At 40.7% G+C, this 22,282-nt stretch overlaps 1 long non-coding RNA gene across 2 annotated transcripts; it reads right to left on the bottom strand.

Annotated features, from left to right (window-relative positions):
- Positions 1–622: 622 nt before the first annotated feature.
- LOC132280108 (uncharacterized) lies at positions 623–19,694 on the bottom strand. Of its 2 annotated transcripts, XR_009471453.1 has the most exons (4): positions 19,178–19,694; positions 17,651–18,984; positions 972–1,100; positions 623–878 (listed from the first exon to the last, which is right to left on the bottom strand). It is a non-coding gene; the product is annotated as an uncharacterized LOC132280108 (long non-coding RNA). The 2 variants fall into 2 exon arrangements; XR_009471452.1 differs by lacking the exons at positions 17,651–18,984; positions 19,178–19,694 and adding an exon at positions 1,422–2,205.
- Between the last annotated feature and the right edge of the window lie 2,588 nt (positions 19,695–22,282).

Here is a 22,282-nt window from a genome sequence, read left to right as displayed (position 1 = left end):
CTCAAATTCGTCAATCCCGATAATTTGTTTGTACTGAACCCTAGAACTATATTGCAACAGTTTGTTATGGGAAAAATGCCAGTAAAAGAAAACTGCTAGCAAGAAACTACCGAGTGCATAAGAAAATGGAGAACAAACTGCCATACACAACACGGATAAACTTGAATGAAGGACAATTGTGTGCATAATTTTACATATTCTTCCAACAATATTTGTGAAGATGACATCCTCCCTACATAGGGAGGTTATACCATTGGCCTAATGGCCCATTGGTATTGACTGAATTTTGTTTCAAACAAGATTTTCACCTATGGACAAATGAATCGACAAATCAACTTAAGGATGCACGATGACATAGGTAAAATCAAAAGACCCTAAAAAAATATTAGAAAGGGTGACTAAACCAAGCAGACCCTAGACGAACATCAGCCTCAGTTAAGGTTCTCTGTTTCCAATCATTCAAATAAAAATCAAGAATATGAGTACAAATGACCCGCTTTCTATGTTCTTCAATCATTGTTCCGAATGCTAGAACTTGCATTTTCCCCCCAGTTTTAGATATACCTTAGGCTGGTACTTGTATGACTACTCAACAGCCTCTCAAGTAGTGAATGAAATCATCTATCCAGACCATAAACTCGTGATAATTGCATAACTATAGTTTACAAGTTACCACACCACAAAAACAAAAGGACAAAGGAAGAAAAGAAAAGGCACACCAAACATGAGCAAAAGAAATATTACAACCTATAAACATTATAGACAATCTAAGGATCATTCAGCGGTAATTCATCGATAACTTCGGTAGCTAGGGGTATACATACAGCTTTCAGCATATTTTACAAGATTCTCAGGTCGAGGGAAATGTGTTGCCACGCCTACAAAGCATGGGTGTAATTAGTCAACATGAAGGGGAGCAAAAGTTACCCATAAAGCATTCAGATCAGAATACAGTAATAAAGAGTACTCACCCAGTTCATATGCTTTGGCAGCTACATTAGCAGCAATATGTGCAGAGATTTTTCTGATATTAGAGATTGGGGGGTATATTAAGCCCTTATAAAGGTTCTCCTTTGTAACTTGCCCAGCCAACGCTTCCGCTGTTGAAAAAGGTACATAGACAATCAAAATTGGACTGTGATTACAGTCTATTCCTATATGAAGGCCGTGTACATCTATCATTTTGGAATGTTTGTTGCATAGAAATCAATAAAACTTAATATATTTACATGAAAGTTTTGCATTTTCAGTTAGAGACCAAATATTCTCGACACCATCTATATGCCGCAATTATGTAACTAAATTTGGTAGGAAAGTCGCGCACCAATAAAGGAAAAGGAAAGGAATTTCCTTACTTTAATCAAACATAAGTAATATTGAATCAATATAAATTTCATGAGTCTTATGGTCTGTATACTTACAGGCTGACAGAAGCATTTCATGATGTCCACGAATTGCACCAGATATGACCAAACCCAAACCAAATCCAGGAAAAATGTAAGCATTGTTTGCCTGAATCGACGCCCCAAAAAAAAACACATAGAACTTATTCCCCCACTGTCACGCCCCGACAATTCCAATAAAATCCCCTATTTATTCAACTCAATACATCAAAATACACCCAGGATCACAAATATTGCCCTCTTTTTATACAAAATCAATTTCCTCAAATATACAAAAAAATTCTCCAAATAAATAAAATAAATCCTGCAACGCCAACTCTTCATCCTAAGCCCGTCTCTACGATCCCCGTCCATCTTCGGTACCTGAAATTGGATAGTGGTGAGACAAAAGTTCCAGTAGAAAAAACCATAACAAGAATTTCATGAAGGTTTAACAAAACGACTTCACAAAATAAACATATACAGGTGAGTATTGTAATGGGTATGAAGAGAGATATATATATATATATATTAAAGTTATAAAGTTTTTTTTTTTTTTAAAAAGCAAGTGGGCCCCACTAATGTATTAAAAACACCACAAAGGGCATAAGGCCATTTCACAGACCAATTTCTCTCTCTCTGCGTCTCTGTCCAGAAGCTTCCCTTTCTTTTCTTTTCTTTTTCTTTTCCAACTTCAAGCTTTGATTCCTCCTCCCATACTTGGAATTTTTTGGTGCTATTTGTAGCAAATCGAAGAGCACGGCGAGCTCTACGTGTGAGTACCAACAATTTCAGTTTTGGTGCACTCTAGGGAGTTCGAAATTCTAGGGCTTTTGGGCTCAAATTGGGGGTTTTCAACAATTTGAGGTAGGGGTGTTCTAATCTACAATTTCTTGGCCTTTAGTGAATTTTTCCCCTTAAATTTGATCCTAAGCATGCTAAATTTTAATTACTTAGCTTGTTGTTGTTATAGTTATGTGTAATTACAATGATAATTGTATTCTATGTGTTATTTGAGTTTATATACATGTCTATTTTCATTACGGTAAATGAGCATGCTTAGTGTTTGATGTGTTGTATGTTCCATGATTAGTTATTTATTTATTGTCTTGAAGAAAAATGGGTGCTATGGTTATAAATAAATAAATAAAAGAAATGAATGTTTAGAAATTTTCATTAAATTGTGATGATGATGTAAATGGAAATGTGTGAAAACATATAGTTAAATTAATGATTTGAAGTATGAAGCATTCATACATCCATTGAGAAAGAGAAAGGGGGAAAAGTAATTGTTAGAACAAATAAAATTGTTTTGGGGAAAAGACTTTCTAAAAGTGTTGCGAAAATCGGACGCCTAGGAGGCGCCTAGTGGTCCGTGATGTTGGTGCAGTCTAGAAGGGAATGTAGTTGAGTTAACTAGGCCGGATGCGACGCCTTGGAGGTGCCTTGTGGTCGTGGATAGTTAACCAATCTTCCTTTCGTGACGCTATGAAGGTGTCTTGGGTCGGACTACACTAACGGTTTGGTTGTTGAAACGGAATTGTTTCGGAAATGGGGAGTGACATTTGCATAACATTGCACTTCATGACATCATGGTAAATTTGTGATTAGTTGATATTTGTTATATACTTGTTACTGTGGTTGAGAATGTGTGTTTTCCGATGGCACGATCCCGTTCACTTTTTATCTATTCATTGTATGGATTCACGGGGACATAAGAAGTGTGTCTTAGACACTTCCTACTAAGCTTATGCTCACCCCCTTATTTTTAACATTTTTTTTAGGATATGGAAAAGAGGTGGCGGACGACGGTCCACCACAAGTTTAGATGAGCTTGAAGACCCATTCTATTTTGTTATCTTTTGTATTAGACTCTAATATTTTGTAAATGTAATATTAACTACCTTGTAACACTTTAGTTTAATTAGTATAATGTTGTAAGTTATGGACTTTTAATTCTAGCTACATTTTATGGACTGTAATTTGATGTAACTTAAGTGGGTTCCATGTTTGGATGAGATGGAGGAACGGGACTTTTGTATGTATGTAACCATTTTGGAAATGTAGTATAATATCTGAATTGTGCGTTGGGACAGGATAAGTTAGATTTAAGGCCCAGTGAGGCCATTGTATTTATTTTTTGTATTTCAACAGGTTGTTGAGGGACATTTTCTGCGGAGGTCATGCCAAAATTTTTATTATTATTTTGGTATCTTTTCGGGTCGTTACAAATTTGGTATCAGAGCGATGGTTCGAATACCATTAGGACGACGGGTAGAGGCCTACCAAGGATTGCATGGGGAGTTGAGTTATTTGCTTACGTGATTGCATGCTTATATGTTTATGTGTTAAGGTGTTTAATTATTTGAAAGGCATGCTTAATTGTTTAAATGCTTATATCATTACGTGTTAAGTGGTTAATATTGTTGTATATTATTATGATTATGTTTATCCTTAGTTGGGTATTTTGGAAGTATGGAAGGTGTTTATGTGTTTCCATTCTTGTCAAGTCATTCGTGTGAGGACTCCGTTCTCGTGCGTGTTTTAGTGTCATCGTAATTGATCCGTTTCCTTTTCTTATAGCTTCATGGCAACACGAAGGGATCCCGGGGAAAGTTCTAGCTCCAATCCCGTGGAAAGGGATCAGGAGCAAGTTGAGGAAGATATCTTATTGCGTGATTTGGTCCCACCAAGAGAGGGACAAGTGAGGGGGACCGTTGATCCACCCTTTCAGATAAATAGGGAGCAGTTGAGGTTAGCCGTTCAGGAGGCTATTTTTGATGCATATCGACCGACAGGTGCGTCATCGTCACAGTTTGTGCCACCACCACCACCACCTCCAAAGAAAAATGAGTTAGAAGATACTCTTTACCACATTGCAAAGTTTGTGAAATTGATGCCAACTTTGTTTTAGGGCGGTCCAGATTCGCTTGTTGCGGATAGTTTCATGGATAGGGTGGAGAAGCATATTAATGCCATGAATTTGGCAACGGACAAGTTGAAGATTACATTGGCTACTTACAATTTTGTGAGCGATGCTGAGATTTGGTGGAAGACCGTTTCTCACACCCATAATCTGGATACTATGACATATGCTACTTTCAAGAAATTGTACTATGAGAAGTACTTTCCGGCGTCTAAGCGGAGGGAACTAAAGAAGGAGTTTGATGGGTTGAAGCAAGGAAACATGACAGTTACAGAGTATGAAAATAAGTTTACATTACTTTTGAGGTTTGCATCGGGAATTACTAATGATGAAGAAGGAAAGATAGAGAAATTTATTAATGGCCTTGATCTTACCATTAGGCCAATTGTAGCTGCTTCAGAACCGATAGAGTATGCAAAAGCAGTGCGAAAGGCTTTAGTGGTTGAGGCTGAGAGCAAGGACAACAAGGCTATCAGGGAGTCCTACAAGCACAACAGGGGTATGAGTACTTTCTCCGAGGGTCAATCAAGTAAGAAGCAGAAGCATGAGCAGTCAGGGTTCAGGGGACAGCAGCCAGTCAGATCTGCACCCACAGCTTCAGTGTCTATGGGGTCTTCTAGACCGAATGTTACTTGTTTCAGATGCCGGCAGTTGGGACATTACAAGTCCCAATGCACTCAGACTCAGGTAGCTCAGGTGATTTGTTTCAAGTGTGGGCAGCCAGGGCATCACAAGTCCCGGTGTACTCAGATTCAGGTGGCGTCTGGTGGATGTTTCGGGTGTGGCTTGCAGGGCCATAAGGTGAAAGATTGTCCACAGCGGGGCAGTGGGTTGGGCAGAGGTGGAGGTTCACAGCAGAGGCAGATGCAGTCTGCCACAGTTCAGTCAGGGTTTCCACCACCACCACCACCTCAGCCGTCTCAGCCAGCTATGTCAGCCCAGAGTTCTCGACCTGGTAGGGGAGCTTCTTCGAGTGCACCTATTCAGCAGTCTGGCTATGAAGCAGGCAGTTCTCAGAGGCAGAGGACCCAGGGTCGTGTGTTTGCACTCACTCCAGCCGAGTCACCATCCAGTCTTTCAGTTGTCAGGGGTATGTTTCTGGTGTCCCATTTTTTGGCTCGTGTATTGTTTGATTCCGGTGCTTCTTATTCATTCATTGCTTCATCATTTGCACGGGCATTGGGTTTAGAGGTCAGTCAGTTAGATAGACCGTTTTGTGTTGACACGCCTATCGGGGGTTCAGTTGGTCTTAGTAGAGTTTGTAGGAGTTGTTCCACCACAATTGCCGGACGTGTTCTTGAGTTCGATCTCATCCTTCTCGAGATGACGGGATTTGACGTCATTCCTGGGACGGACTGGTTGTCATCCTTCAGAGCTGTCATTGATTGTTTCAGGGGCAGAGTTTCAGTGTGTACCCCGGATGGGGATTGTTTCTGTTTTGTGGAGATCGGTGTGATCCTCTTACTCATTCATTTTATGGTGTTAGGGGTCGAGATCGGCAGACATTCTTCTTGGCTAGTCTTCTCGTTGATGATGACGTTGAGTTTTACGGGGTTGATTATCCAGCGATTGTGCGTGACTTTCTAGATGTGTTTCCAGAGGACTTGACTGAGTTGCCTCCACACCGAGAGGTGGAATTTGCTATTGATTTGATGCCTGGTACCGCGCCAATCTCTATGGCACCGTATCGTACGGCACCGATTGAATTAGAAAAATTGAAAAAACAACTTGATGATTTAAGAGTGAAAGGCTTTATACGACCGAGTGTGTCACTGTGGGGTGCACTTGTCTTGATCGCTAAGAAGAAAGATGGTTCTTTGAGGTTGTGCATTGATTACCGAAAGTTGAATCATGCCACCATCAAGAACAAGTATCATTTACCAAGGATAGATGATTTATTTGATCAGTTGAGGGGAGCCAGTTGTTTTTCGAAGATTGACTTGACGTCAGGCTATTATCAGTTACGGGTTAGAGAGGAGGATATTCCAAAGACCGCGTTCCGTACGCGATATGGACATTACAAGTTTCTTGTTATTCCTTTTGGTTTAACCAATGCGCCGGTGGCATTCATGGATTTAATGAACTGTGTCTTCCACGATTACTTGGATCAGTTTGTGGTAGTTTTCGTGGATGATATTCTTGTGTATTCACGGACTCGGGAAGAGCACGAGGTCCATTTAGGTATAGTGTTGCAAATTCTACGGGAGCACCGTTTGTACGCCAAGTATGAAAAGTGTGAGTTTTGGCTACAAGAGGTGAAATTTTTGGGACATGTTGTCTCGGAAGGTAGGGTTTCAGTTGATCCTTCAAAAATAGAGGCAGTTTTGAGTTGGGAGCAACCCAAGAATGTCTTTGAGATCCGGAGTTTCCTTGGCCTAGCGGGTTATTATCGGAGATTTGTGGAGAATTTTTCCCGTTTGGCAGCTCTTATGACCAGATTGACCAGGAAAGGGATCAAGTTTGCATGGAATGAGGCTTGCGGGTCATCCTTTCAAGAGTTGAAAACAAGGTTGACTACGGCTCCGGTGTTGGTGATACCTGAGCGTGGTTTGGGTTATGTGATCTATTGTGACGCCTCACGTGATGGTTTGGGTTGTGTACTAATGCAAGATGATAGAGTAGTGGCTTATGGGTCTCGACAGTTGAAGACTCACGAGCTTAACTACCCTACTCATGACTTAGAGTTAGCGGCAGTTGTATTTGCTTTGAAGTGTTGGAGACACTATTTGTATGGTGAGAGATTTGAGGTGTTCTCGGACCACAAGAGCCTCAAGTACCTTTTCTCCCAAAAGGACTTGAATAATAGACAGAGGCGATAGGTTGAATTCTTAGAAGACTACAACTTTGATTTGCAGTATCATCCTGGCAAGGCAAATGCGGTAGCTGATGCTTTAAGCCAGAAATCTCGTGGGACTTTGGCTAGTTTAGCCATTCGAAAATGGAAGATGCTGGAAGATTTGGCTGAAATGGGATTGTATTGCTTTGAGGATGATGATGGTAGTGAGTCAGCATTCTTGTTTAGTCTCATGGCTCAACCCACTCTTGTTAGACAGGTGATTAAGTCACAGAGACAGGATTCAGATTTGGATGCCATTTACACTTTGATCTCCAGTGGCGAGACCGTGAAGGATTGGACCTTACATGCTGATGGAGGTCTACAGTTTAAGGGTTTGTTGGTTGTTCCTACCGTTTGTCGTGAGGACGTCTTACGGGAGTTTCATACTTCTCGCTTTGCAGTTTATCCGGGTGGTACCAAAATGTATCACAATCTGAGACGTCAGTATTGGTGGAATAGAATGAAGAAGGATGTTGCACAGTTTGTAGCTAAGTGCCTTACCTGTCAGCAGGTGAAGGCCGAGCACCAGAGACCCGCTGGTTTATTGCAGCCGTTGCCGGTAGCGCAGTGGAAATGGGAGGAGATTGAAATGGATTTTGTGACAGGTCTTCCTAGGTCACGGAGGGGAAATGAAGCCATATGGGTCATTATCGATAGATTGACCAAGACGGCTCACTTCTTGCCTATTAAGGCAATAGATGACGCAGAGGCACTTGGTGTATTTTATGTGAAAGAGATTATGAGATTGCACGGAGTTCCAGTGGCTATTATGTCGGATAGGGATGCTAAGTTCACCTCGAAGTTCTGGGAAGGACTTCAAGCAGCGTTTGGCTCAGCGTTGAACCTTAGTACTGCATTTTATCCACAGACGGACGGCCAGTCGGAGCGTACCATCCAGATCTTGGAGGATATGCTTCGAGCCTGTGTACTTGACTTGGGTGGTAGTTGGGAGGATCACCTTCCACTTATTGAGTTTGCCTACAACAACAGTTATCAGGCGAGTATTCAGATGGCTCCATTTGAGGCGTCGTATGGTAGACCTTGTAGGTTTCCTGTCTGTTGGACTGAGGTGGGAGAGACAGCCGCCTTAGGACCCGACATTGTACTCGAGACTACCGAGAAGATTAAGCTGATCAGACAGAGATTGCTTATAGCTCAGAGCCGACAGAAGAGTTATGTAGATAGGCGGGGACGACCGCTATCCTTTGAGATGGGAGACCATGTTTTTCTTCGGGTTTCTCCAAGGAAGGGGTTGATGAGGTTTGGGAAGAGTGGCAAGTTGTCGCCACGATTTATTGGACCTTTTGAGATCTTGGACCTCGTAGAAGAGGTTGCCTACAGACTAGCATTGCCACCACAGATGGACAGGGTTCATAATGTCTTTCATGTGTCGATGCTACGGAAGTACGAGCCAGATCCGTCTCACATTTTGAGTTGGGTTGATGTGGACATTGATGAGGATGTTTCCTACGAGGAGGGACCAATTCAGATCCTTGACACACAACAGAAGGTGTTGAGGAAAAAGACGATACCGTTGGTAAAGGTTCTTTGGAAGTATCATGGAATTGAGGAGGCTACTTGGGAGCTCGAACACGAAGTTCGCTCCAAGTATCCCGAGTTGTTTTCTCCCTCAGGTATGGCCCGATTTTTGGGACAAAATCTTTTAAAGTTAGGGAGAATGTAATGGGTATGAAGATATATATATACATATATATATTAAAGTTATAAAGTTTTTTTTAAAAAAAAAAAAAAGCAAGTGGGCCCCACTAATGTATTAAAAACACCACAAAAGGCATAAGGCTATTTCACAAACCAATTTTTCTCTCTCTCTGCGTCTCTGTCCAGAAGCTTCCCTTTCTTTTATTTTCTTTTTCTTTTCCAATTTCAAGCTTTGATTCCTCCTCCCATACTTGGAATTTTTGGGTGCTATTTGTAGCAAATCGAAAAGCACGGCGAGCTCTACGTGTGAGTACCAACAATTTCAGTTTTGGTGCACTCTAGAGAGTTCGAAATTCTAGGGCTTTTGGGCTCAAATTGGGGGTTTTCATCAATTTGAGGTAGGGGTGTTCTAATCCACAATTTCTTGGCCTTTGGTGAATTTTTCCCCTTAAATTTGATCCTAAGCATGCTAAATTTTAATTGCTTAGCTTGTTGTTGTTATAGTTATGTGTAATTACAATGATAATTGTATTCTATGTGTTATTTGAGTTTATATACATGTCTATTTTCATTACGGTAAATGAGCATGCTTAGTGTTTGATGTGTTATATGTTCCATGATTAGTTATTTATTTATTGTCTTGAAGAAAAATGGGTGCTATGGTTATAAATAAATAAATAAAAGAAATGAATGTTTAGAAATTTTCATTAAATTGTGATGATGATGTAAACGGAAATGTGTGAAAACATATAGTTAAATTAATGATTTGAAGTATGAAGCATTCATACATCCATTGAGAAAGAGAAAGGGGGAAAAGTAATTGTTAGAACAAATAAAATTGTTTTGGGGAAAAGACTTTCTAAAAGTGTTGCGAAAATCGGACGCCTAGGAGGCGCCTAGTGGTCCGTGATGTTGGTGCAGTCTAGAAGGGAATGTAGTTGAGTTAACTAGGCCGGATGCGACGCCTTGGAGGTGCCTTGTGGTCGTGGATAGTTAACCAATCTTCTTTTCGTGACGCTATGAAGGTGTCTTGGGTCGGACTACACTAACGGTTTGGTTGTTGAAACGGAATTGTTTCGGAAATGGGGAGTGACATTTGCATAACATTGCACTTCATGACATCATGGTAAATTTGTGATTAGTTGATATTTGTTATATACTTGTTACTGTGGTTGAGAATGTGTGTTTTCCGATGGCACGATCCCGTTCACTTTTTATCTATTCATTGTATGGATTCACGGGGACATAAGAAGTGTGTCTTAGACACTTCCTACTAAGCTTATGCTCACCCCCTTATTTTTAACATTTTTTTTAGGATATGGAAAAGAGGTGGCGGACGACAGTCCACCACAAGTTTAGATGAGCTTGAAGACCCATTCTATTTTGTTATCTTTTGTATTAGACTCTAATATTTTGTAAATGTAATATTAACTACCTTGTAACACTTTAGTTTAATTAGTATAATATTGTAAGCTATGGACTTTTAATTCTAGCTACATTTTATGGACTATAATTTGATGTAACTTAAGTGGGTTCCATGTTTGGATAAGATAGAGGAACGGGACTTTTGTATGTATGTAACCATTTTGGGAATGTAGTGTAATATCTGAATTGTGCGTTGGGACAGGATAAGTTAGATTTAAGGCCCAGTGAGGCCATTGCATTTATTTTTTGTATTTCAACAGGTTGTTGAGGGAAATTTTCTGCGGAGGTCATGCCAAAATTTTTATTATTATTTTGGTATCTTTTCGGGTCGTTACAAATTTGGTATCAGAGCGATGGTTCGAATACCATTAGGACGACGGGTAGAGGCCTACCTAGGATTGCATGGGGAGTTGAGTTATTTGCTTACTTGTTTAATTGCTTACGTGATTGCATGCTTATATGTTTATGTGTTAAGGTGTTTAATTATTTGAAAGGCATGCTTAATTGTTTAAATGCATTATATCATTACGTGTTAAGTGGTTAATATTGTTGTATATTATTATGATTATGTTTATCCTTAGTTGGGTATTTTGGAAGTATGGAAGGTGTTTATGTGTTTCCATTCTTGTCAAGTCATTCGTGTGAGGACTCCGTTCTCGTGCGTGTTTTAGTGTCATCGTAATTGATCCGTTTCCTTTTCTTATAGCTTCATGGCAACGCGAAGGGATCCCGGGGAAAGTTCTAGCTCCAATCCCGTGGAAAGGGATCAGGAGTAAGTTGAGGAAGATATCTTATTGCGTGATTTGGTCCCACCAAGAGAGGGACAAGTGAGGGGGACCGTTGATCCACCCTTTCAGATAAATAGGGAGCAGTTGAGGTTAGCCGTTTAGGAGGCTATTTTTTATGCATATCGACCGACAGGTGCGTCATCGTCACAGTTTGTGCCACCACCGACACCACCACCACCACCTCCAAAGAAAAATGAGTTAGAAGATACTCTTTACCACATTGCAAAGTTTGTGAAATTGATGCCAACTTTGTTTTAGGGTGGTCCAGATCCGCTTGTTGCGGATAGTTTCATGGATAAGGTGGAGAAGCATATTAATGCCATGAATTTCGCAACAGACAAGTTGAAGATTACATTGGCTACTTACAATTTTGTGAGCGATGCTGAGATTTGGTGGAAGACTGTTTCTCACACCCATAATCTGGATACTATGACATATGCTACTTTCAAGAAGTTGTACTATGAGAAGTACTTTTCGGCGCCTAAGTGGAGGGAGCAAAAGAGGGAGTTTGATGGGTTGAAGCAAGGAAACATGACAGTTACAGAGTATGAAAATAAGTTTACATCACTTTTGAGGTTTGCACCGGGAATTACTAATGATGAAGAAAGAAAGATAGAGAAATTTGTTGATGGCCTTGATCTTTCCATTAGGCCAATTGTAGCTGCTTCAGAACCGACAGAGTATGCAAAAGCAGTGCGAAAGGCTTTAGTGGTTGAGGCTGAGAGCAAGGACAACAAGGCTATCAGGGAGTCCTACAAGCACAACAGGGGTATGAGTACTTTCTCCGAGGGTCAATCAAGTAAGAAGCAGAAGCATGAGCAGTCAGGGTTCAGAGGACAGCAGCCAGTCAGATCTGCACCCACAGCTTCAGTGTCTATGGGGTCTTCTAGACCGAATGTTACTTGTTTCAGATGCGGGCAATTAGGACATTACAAGTCCCAATGCACTCAGACTCAGGTAGCTCAGGTGATTTGTTTCAAGTGTGGGCAGCCAGGGCATCACAAGTCCCGGTGTACTCAGATTCAGGTGGCGTCTGGTGGATGTTTCGGGTGTGGCTTGCAGGGCCATAGGGTGAAAGATTGTCCACAGCGGGACAGTGAGTTGGGCAGAGGTGGAAGTTCACAGCAGAGGCAGATGCAGTCTGCCACAGTTCAGTCAGGGTTTCCACCACCACCACCACCTCAGCCGTCTCAGCCAGCTATGTCAGCCCAGAGTTCTCGACCTGGTAGGGGAGCTTCTTCAAGTGCACCTATTCAGTAGTCTGGCTATTAAGCAGGCAGTTCTCAGGGGCAGAGGACCCAGGGTCGTGTGTTTGCACTCACTCCAGCCGAGTCACCATCCAGTCCTTCAGTTGTCAGGGGTATGTTTCTTGTGTCCCATTTTTTGGCTCGTGTATTGTTTGATTCCAGTGCTTCTTATTCATTCATTGCTTCATCATTTGCACGGGCATTGGGTTTGGAGGTCAGTCAGTTAGACAGACCGTTTTGTGTTGACACGCCTATCGGGGGTTCAGTTGGTCTTAGTAGAGTTTGTAAGAGTTGTTCCATCACAATTGCCGGACGTGTTCTTAAGTTCGATCTCATCCTTCTCTAGATGACGGGATTTGACGTCATTCCTAGGATGGACTGGTTGTTATCCTTCAGAGCTGTCATTGATTGTTTCAGGGGCAGAGTTTCAGTGTGTACCCCGGATGGGGATTGTTTCTGTTTTGTAGGAGATCGGTGTGATCCTCTCACTCATTCATTTTATGGTGTTAGGGGTCGAGATCGGCAGACATTCTTCTTGGCTAGTCTTCTCGCCGATGATGACGTTGAGTTTTACAGGGTTGATTATCCAGCGGTTGTGCGTGACTTTCTAGATGTGTTTCTAGAGGACTTGACTGAGTTGCCTCCACACCGAGAGGTGGAATTTGCTATTGATTTGATGCCTGGTACCGCGCCAATCTCTATGGCATCGTATCGTACGGCACCAATTGAATTAGAAGAATTGAAAAAACAACTTGATGATTTAAGAGTGAAAGGCTTTATACGACCGAGTGTGTCACCGTGGGGTGCACCGGTCTTGTTCGCTAAGAAGAAAGATGGTTCTTTGAGGTTGTGCATTGATTACCGAAAGTTGAATCATGCCACCATAAAAAACAAGTATCATTTACCAAGGATAGATGATTTATTTGATCAGTTGAGGGGAGCCAGTTGTTTTTCGAAAATTGACTTGAGGTCAGGCTATTATCAGTTACGGGTTAGAGAGGAGGATATTCCAAAGACCACGTTCCGTACGCGGTATGGACATTACGAGTTTCTTGTTATGCCTTTTGGTTTAACCAATGCGCCGGTGGCATTCATGGATTTAATGAACCGTGTCTTCCACGATTACTTGGATCAGTTTGTGGTAGTTTTTGTGGATGATATTCTTGTGTATTCACGGACTCGGGAAGAGCACGAGGTCTATTTAGGTATAGTGTTGCAGATTCTACGGGAGCACCGTTTGTACGCCAAGTTTGAAAAGTGTGAGTTTTGGCTACAAGAGGTGAAATTTTTGGGACATGTTGTCTCGGAAGGTGGGGTTTTAGTTGATCCTTCAAAAATAGAGGCAGTTTTGAGTTGGGAACAACCCAAGAATGTCTTTGAGATCCGGAGTTTCCTTGGCCTAATGGGTTATTATCGGAGATTTGTGGAGGATTTTTCCCGTTTGGTAGCTCCTATGACCAGATTGACCAGGAAAGGGATCAAGTTTGCATGGAATGAGGCCTGCGGGTCATCTTTTCAAGAGTTGAAAACAAGGTTGACTGCGGCTCCGGTGTTGGTGATACCTGAGCGTGGTTTGGGTTATGTGATCTATTGTGACGCCTCACGTGATGGTTTGGGTTGTGTACTGATGCAAAATGATAGAGTAGTGGCTTGTAGGTCTCGACAGTTGAAGACTCACAAGCTTAACTACCCTACTCATGACTTAGAGTTAGCGGCAGTTGTATTTGCTTTGAAGTGTTGGAGACACTATTTGTATGGTGAGAGATTTGAGGTGTTCTTGGACCACAAGAGCCTCAAGTACCTTTTCTCCCAAAAGGACTTGAATAATAGACAGAGGTGATGGGTTAAATTCTTAGAAGACTACAAATTTGATTTGCAGTATCATCCTGGCAAGGCAAATGTGGTAGCTGATGCTTTAAGCCAGAAATCTCGTGGGACTTTGGCTAGTTTAGCTATTCGAAAATGGAAGATGTTGGAAGATTTGGCTGAAATGGGATTGTATTGCTTTGAGGATGATGATGGTAGTGAGTCAGCATTCCTGTTTAATCTCGTGGCTCAACCCACTCTTGTTAGACTGGTGATTGAGTCACAGAGATAGGATTCAGATTTGGATGCCATTTACACTTTGATCTCCAGTGGCGAGACTGTGAAGGATTGGACCTTACATGCTGATGGAGGTCTACAGTTTAAGGGTTTGTTGTTTGGTCCTACAGTTTGTCGTGAGGACGTCTTACGGGAGTTTCATACTTCTCGCTTTACAGTTCATCCGGGTGGTACCAAAATGTATCACAATCTGAGACGTCAGTATTGGTGGAATGGAATGAAGAAGGATGTTGCACAGTTTGTAGCTTAGTGCCTTACCTGTCAGCAGGTGAAGGCCGAGCACCAGAGACCCGTTGGTTTATTGCAGCCGTTGCCGGTAGCGCAGTGGAAATGGGAGGAGATTGCAATGGATTTTGTGACAGGTCTTCCTAGGTCACGGAGGGGAAATGAAGCCATATGGGTCATTATCGATAGATTGACCAGGACGGCTCACTTCTTGCCTATTAAGGCAATAGATGACGCAGAGGCACTTGGTGTACTTTATGTGAAAGAGATTATGAGATTGCACGGAGTTCCAGTGGCTATTGTGTCGGATAGGGATGCTAAGTTCACCTCGAAGTTCTGGGAAGGACTTCAAGCAGCGTTTGGCTCAGCGTTGCACCTTAGTACTGCATTTCATCCACAGACGGACGGCCAGTCGGAGCGTACCATCCAGATCTTGGAGGATATGCTTCGAGCCTGTGTACTTGACTTGGGTGGTAGTTGGGAGGATCACCTTCCACTTATTGAGTTTGCCTACAACAACAGTTAGGCGAGTATTCAGATGGCTCCATTTGAGGCGTTGTATGGTAGACCTTGTAGGTTTCCTGTCTGTTGGACTGAGGTGGGAGAGATAGCCGCCTTAAGACTCGACATTGTACTCGAGACTACCGAGAAGATTAAGCTGATCAGACAGAGATTTCTTACAGCTCAGAGGCGACAGAAGAGTTATGCAGATAGGCGGAGACGACCGCTATCCTTTGAGATGGGAGACCATGTTTTTCTTCGGGTTTCTCCAAGGAAGGGGTTGATGTGGTTCGGGAAGAGTGGCAAGTTGTCGTCACGATTTATTGGACCTTTTGAGATCTTGGACCGCGTAGGAGAGGTTGCATACAGACTAGCATTGCCACCACAGATGGACAGGGTTCATAATGTCTTTCATGCGTCGATGCTACGGAAGTACGAGCCAGATCCGTCTCACATTTTGAGTTGGGTTGATGTGGACAATGATGAGGATGTTTCCTACGAGGAGGGACCAATTCAGATCCTTGACACACAACAGAAGGTGTTGAGGAAAAAGACGATACCGTTGGTAAATGTTCTTTGGAAGTATCATGGAATTGATGAGGTTACTTGGGAGCTCGAACAGGAAGTTCGCTCCAAGTATCCAGAGTTGTTTTCTCCCTCAAGTATGGCCCGATTTTTGGGACGAAATCTTTTAAAGTTAGGGAGAATGTAATGGGTATGAAGAAATATATATATATATATATATATTAAAGTTATAAAGTTTTTTTTTTTTTTAAAAAAAAAAAGCAAGTGGGCCCCACTAATGTATTAAAAACACCACAAAGGGCATAAGGCCATTTCACAGACCAATTTCTCTCTCTCTCTGCGTCTCTGTCCAGAAGCTTCCCTTTCTTTTCTTTGTTTTTTCTTTTCCAATTTCAAGCTTTGATTCCTCCTCCCATACTTGGAATTTTTGGGTGCTATTTGTAGCAAATCGAAGAGCACGGCAAGCTCTACGTGTGAGTACCAACAATTTCAGTTTTGGTGCACTCTAGAGAGTTCGAAATTCTAGGGCTTTTGGGCTCAAATTGGGGGTTTTCATCAATTTGAGGTAGGGGTATTTTAATCTACAATTTCTTGGCCTTTGGTGAATTTTTCCCCTTAAATTTGATCCTAAGCAAGCTAAATTTTAATTACTTAGTTTGTTGTTATTATAGTTATGTGTAATTACAATGATAATTGTATTCTATGTGTTATTTGAGTTTATATACATGTCTATTTTCATTACGGTAAATGAGCATGCTTAGTGTTTGATTTGTTGTATGTTCCATGATTAGTTATTTATTTATTGTCTTGAAGAAAAATGGGTGCTATGGTTATAAATAAATAAATAAAAGAAATGAAAGTTTAGAAATTTTTATTAAATTGTGATGATGATGTAAACGAAAATGTGTGAAAACATATAGTTAAATTAATGATTTGAAGCATAAAGTATTCAGACATCCATTGAGAAAGAGAAAGGGGGAAAAATAATTGTTAGAACAAATAAAATTGTTTTGGGGAAAAGATTTTCTAAAAGTGTTGCGAAAACCGGACGCCTAGGAGGCGCCTAGTGGTCCGTGATGTTGGTGTAGTCTAGAAGGGAATGTAGTTGAGTTAACTAGGCCGGATGCGACGCCTTGGAGGTGCCTTGTGGTCGTGGATAGTTAACCAATCTTCCTTTCGTGACGCTATGGATGTGCCTTGGGTCGGACTACACTAACGGTTTGGTTGTTGAAACGGAATTGTTTCGGAAATGGGGAGTGACATTTGCATAACATTGCACTTCATGACATCATGGTAAATTTGTGATTGGTTGATATTTGTTATATATTTGTTACTGTGGTTGAGAATGTGTGTTTTCCGATGGTATGATCCCGTTCACTTTTTATCTATTCATTGTATGGATTCACGGGGACATAAGAAGTGTGTCTTAGACACTTCCTACTGAGTTTATGTTCACCCCCTTATTTTTAACATTTTTTTCCAGGATATGGAAAATAGGTGGCGGACGACGGTCCGCCACAGGTTTAGATGAGCTTGAAGACCCATTCTATTTTGTTATTTTTTGTATTAGACTCTAGTATTTTGTAAATGTAATATTAACTACCTTGTGACACTTTAGTTTAATTAGTATAATGTTGTAAGGTATGGACTTTTAATTCTAGTTACATTTTATGGACTGTAATTTGATGTAACTTAAATGGGTTCCATGTTTAGATGAGATGGAGGAACGGGACTTTTGTATGTATGTAACCATTTTGGAAATGTAGTATAATATCTGAATTGTGCGTTGGGACATGATAAGTTAGATTTAAGGCCCAGTGAGGCCATTGCATTTATTTTTTGTATTTCAACAGGTTGTTGAGGGACATTTTCTGCGGAGGTCATGCCAAAATTTTTATAGATTTTTATTATTATTTTGGTATCTTTTCAGGTCGTTACAAGTATAAACAAAATAAATATACATTTAATCAAAACATTTCATAAAACATTTAATCAAAACCTCCCCATGCCATTCAAGGTATAGAGAACCCTACACTGAAAATCATCAAGCCTCAAGCTCCGGCCTCCTCTGCAACTCTCGGCTCCTCTGTCTACTATCCATTCTCTCACTCTGTTTCTCTCTCACTCTCTCATTTTTTTCTCAAACTCTCTCTGCTCTCTTTATTTATCTCTCATGTTCTTTGTTTGCTTCACAATGCAGACACTACACTCCATAAATAGGCAAATTCACAGACACACCCATGTGAACCCCCACTATTTTCCTTGTTCACACTGTCTACCACCCACGTGAACAGAACCAACGCCCAAGCAATTTTTGACCAAAAAATCAACCCGTGGGACTCGCACTACATCATTACAATTTTTCTTCCTCTCCACGTTTTGCCTTGCTGCCCACTTTCCTTCGTCAGATGTAATAAATATATACATATATAATATATATACACACACATGTGACAAAAATCAAAATCCATTACATTAATTCCTGTGGGCCCCGCAAAAGCCATCATCACCATCACATTTCTATTCTCATTTCTCTCTTTGGCCAACTGCCTCCCACCTTCATCATTAGATAAGATATATATATATATATATATATATATATATATATATATATATATATAAACTATAAAAAAATAACTATTATGACACTCCACTGAACTGAACTAAAAATATTAAAATTATAAATAATAATAAAATCATAAATTAAAAAAAAATCAGAGTTATCACAATCTCCACCACTTAAAAAGAATTTCGTCCTCGAAATTCAGATCTAACAGCCTTCGTATACCCGAAAACACCAACAACCACAAAACCAAAATCCAAATCCTTACCCCAGGCGATGTGAGATATAATGATATGTAGGACGTTGTGGTAGCTGACAGTGCTAGTCACCCGCCCACACACTCCGTAACCGTTGTAGTAGCTAGTCGATGCGTCACCCGCCCACCCACAAAAAAAAACAAACAATAACAAATCTGGGCTACCTGCCCAACCACACCAACCAACCATCTCAGTAGCTGCCGGTGAACGCTATCCGCCCACACACACCCGGCTACGAGTGGTAGCTCACCAGTACTACACACTCGCCCATTCACACCCGTCTACATCATCACTATACTCACACTTCCGGCTGGGTACAGCTCTGATACCATTTTGTCACGCCCCGACAATTCCAATAAAATCCCCTATGTATTCAACTCAATACATCAAAATACATCCAGGATCACAAATATTGCCCTCTTTTTATACAAAATCAATTTCCTCAAATATACAAAAAATTCTCCAAATAAATAAAATAAATCCTACAACGGCAACTCTTCATCCTAAGCCCGTCTCTACGATCCCCGTCCATCTTCGGTACCTGAAACTAGAGGGTGGTGAGACAAAAGTCCCAGTAGAAAAAACCATAACAAGAATTTCATGGAGGTTTAACAAAACGGCTTCACAAAATAAACATATATAGGTGAGTATAAACAAAATAAATATATATTTAATCAAAACATTTCATAAAATATTTAATCAAAACCTCCCCATGCCATTCAAGGTATAGAGAACCTTACACTGAAAATCATCAAGCCTTAAGCTCCAGCCTCCTCTGCAACTCTCGGCTCCTCTGTCTGCCGTTCATTCTCTCACTCTGTTTCTCTCTCACTCTCTCATTTTTTTTCTCAAACTCTCTCTGCTCTCTTTCTTTATCTCTCATGTTCTTTGTTTGCTTCACAATGCAGACACTACACTCCATAAATAGGCAAATTCACAGACACACCCATGTGAACCCCCACTATTTTCCTTGTTCACACTGTCTACCACCCACGTGAACAAAACCAACGCCCAAGCAATTTTTGACCAAAAAATCAACCCGTGGGACCCACACTACATCATTACAATTTTTCTTCCTCTCCACGTTTTGCCTTGCTGCCCACTTTCCTTCGTCAGATGTAATAAATATATACATATATAATATATATACACACACATGTGACAAAAATCAAAATCCATTACATTAATTCCTGTGGGCCCCGCAAAAGCCATCATCACCATCACATTTCCATTCTCATTTCTCTCTTCGGCCAACTGCCTCCCACCTTCATCATTAGATAAGATACTATATATATATATATATATATATATATATATATATATATATATATATAAATAACTATTACTACACTCCACTGAACTGAACTAAAAATATTAAAATTATAAATAATAATAAAATCATAAATTAAAAAAAATCAGAGTTATCACACCCACATCCAGCCCATATGAGTTGGAGACTATGACATAATAAAATTAAATAAATGTTCAACAACCTGGCCAGGAACAAAAACTTTACCATTGTATTCTACAGGATCAAATGGACTTCCATTGGCAAATATGGCACGACCCTTGTTTTGAAATGAAAAGCAAGGATAAAAGACAAAAAGTTTAGTTATGTATTGTTCAAAGTTATATATATGAGAGAGAGAGAGAGAGAGAGAAGTTTCAGACTTGTATATATTCATCATCCTCAAACCTAATAAAGTGTACAAGGCTTATATAAAGAGTACAAGTCTTACTTAACTACACAAGGGCCCCTATCAACTTTCTGTAATTACATAATGGCCCAACACTTATATATATATATATAACATTCTAACACTCCTCCTCAAGTTGGAGAATATATATCAAATAATCCCAGCTTAGAACAGATAGTTCTTAACCGGTACCCAATGCTTTGGTAAACATATCAGCTAATTGATCTTCAGACTTCACAAATGGAGTAGAGATGTTTCCACTTAATATTTTTTCTCGAATGAAGTGACAATCAACTTCAATATTTTTGGTCCTCTCATGAAACACAGGATTTGATGCAATGTGAACTGCTGCTTGATTATCACAGAACAATGGAGTAGGAGCCTCAACTATCAACCCAAGTTCTTTTAAAAAATGTTGTATCCATGTCAACTCACTAGTGGTATGGGTCATTGCCCTATATTCAGCTTCAGCACTAGATCAAGCTACCACTGTCTGCTTTTTACTTCGCCATGTAACAAGATTTCCTCCTACAAATGTGCAATAGCCTGTAGTAGATCTCCTATCTGAAGGAGAACCAGTCCAGTCAGCATCTATAAAACCTTCTACCCTGAGATGACCATTTGATTTATATAGTAACCCTAAACCTGGAGCTTTCTTGAGATATCGTATAATCCGAAGAACAGCAATCCAATATGGCATTATAGGAACTCCCATGAACTGACTTACAACACCGACTGCATATGAAATATCAGGTCAAGTGATAGTGAGATAAATTAATTTCCCAACAAGGCGACGAAACCTGCTCGGGTCATTAAATAGATCACCCTCGTCAGATACAAGTTTTGTATTTGAATTCATAGGAGTATCAACCGGACAACCACCCAACATACCTGTTTCTTCTAATAAATCCAACACATATTTGCGTTGGGATAAACTTATACCTTTCTTAGATCTAGCAACTTCAATGCCCAAGAAATACCTAAGTTTACCCAAGTCTTTAGTGTGGAATTGATATTGCAGAAACAACTTCAACTTAGCAATGCCTTCAGAATCATCACCCGTGATCACAATATCATCTACATACACCACAAGAAATATGAAGCCGGCTTTAGTGCACTGATGAAACACCGAATGGTCGGTCTGACATCTCTTAAGACCAAATTTTAACACCACCTCAGAGAATTTTCCAAACCAAGCCCGTGGAGATTGTTTCAATCCATACAGAGCCTTTTTAAGGCGACAAACAGTGTGAAGATACTCCCCCTGAGCAACAAACCCAGGTGGTTGCTCCATATAAACCTCTTCTGCTAAGTCACCATGCAAAAAGGCATTTTTAACGTCTAACTGAAACAGAGGCCAATGTCTATTAGCAGCAAGAGAAATCAAAACACGAATAGAAGAAATCTTAGCAACGGGAGAAAATGTCTCGTCATAGTCAATACCATAAGTTTGGGTATAACCTTTGGCAACAAGACGTGTTTTTAAACGCTCAACAGACCCATCTGGAAGATACTTCACAGTATAGACCCAGCGACAACCAACGGGTTTGACATCCGGAGGTAATGGAACAAGATCCCACGTGCCATTCTTATGTAAAGCATCCATTTCATCTTGCACTGCTTTCCTCCAGCCCAAATCAGACAACGCATCCTGCACAGTCTTAGGAACGAATGTAGTAGACAACTTAGAGGAAAAATAGGAGAATGATGGCGATAAGGAATTATAAGAGACATAATGAGCAATGGGATGGTTAGTAACACATGAGCGAGGAGCTTTACGAAGTGCAATAGGCAAGGAATCAGACACAGTGTAAGGCGCCGGATCCAAAGACTCTGAAGACGATGGAGTAGGCACGACAATAGATGGCTTTGGTCTTCGAGTGTACACCTATAACGGGGCAGATGAAAGAACAAGAGATCGAGGTTGAAGAAAGAGTGAGGGAAGAGGAACGGCAGAAGGAGGCGACTCAAGAGTGATATCAAGAAGTGAATCAGTATCTGAAAAATATGGGATGGACTTAGAAAACGTTACATCTGCGCTAATAAAGTACCGTTGAGAAACAGGACTATAGCAACAATAACCTTTATGAGAGCGAGAGTAGCCAAGAAATACACACTTTGTGGCACGTGGGTCTAATTTATCAAAAC

This window comes from Cornus florida, unplaced genomic scaffold (assembly GCF_030987335.1).
Source record: "Cornus florida cultivar Cherokee Brave unplaced genomic scaffold, ASM3098733v1 CherokeeBrave_3.0.0_Hap2_Chr10, whole genome shotgun sequence".
Lineage (NCBI taxonomy): Eukaryota > Viridiplantae > Streptophyta > Magnoliopsida > Cornales > Cornaceae > Cornus > Cornus florida.
Note: the sequence above shows the minus strand (reverse complement) of the source record. Positions and strands in the feature narration are given on the sequence as shown.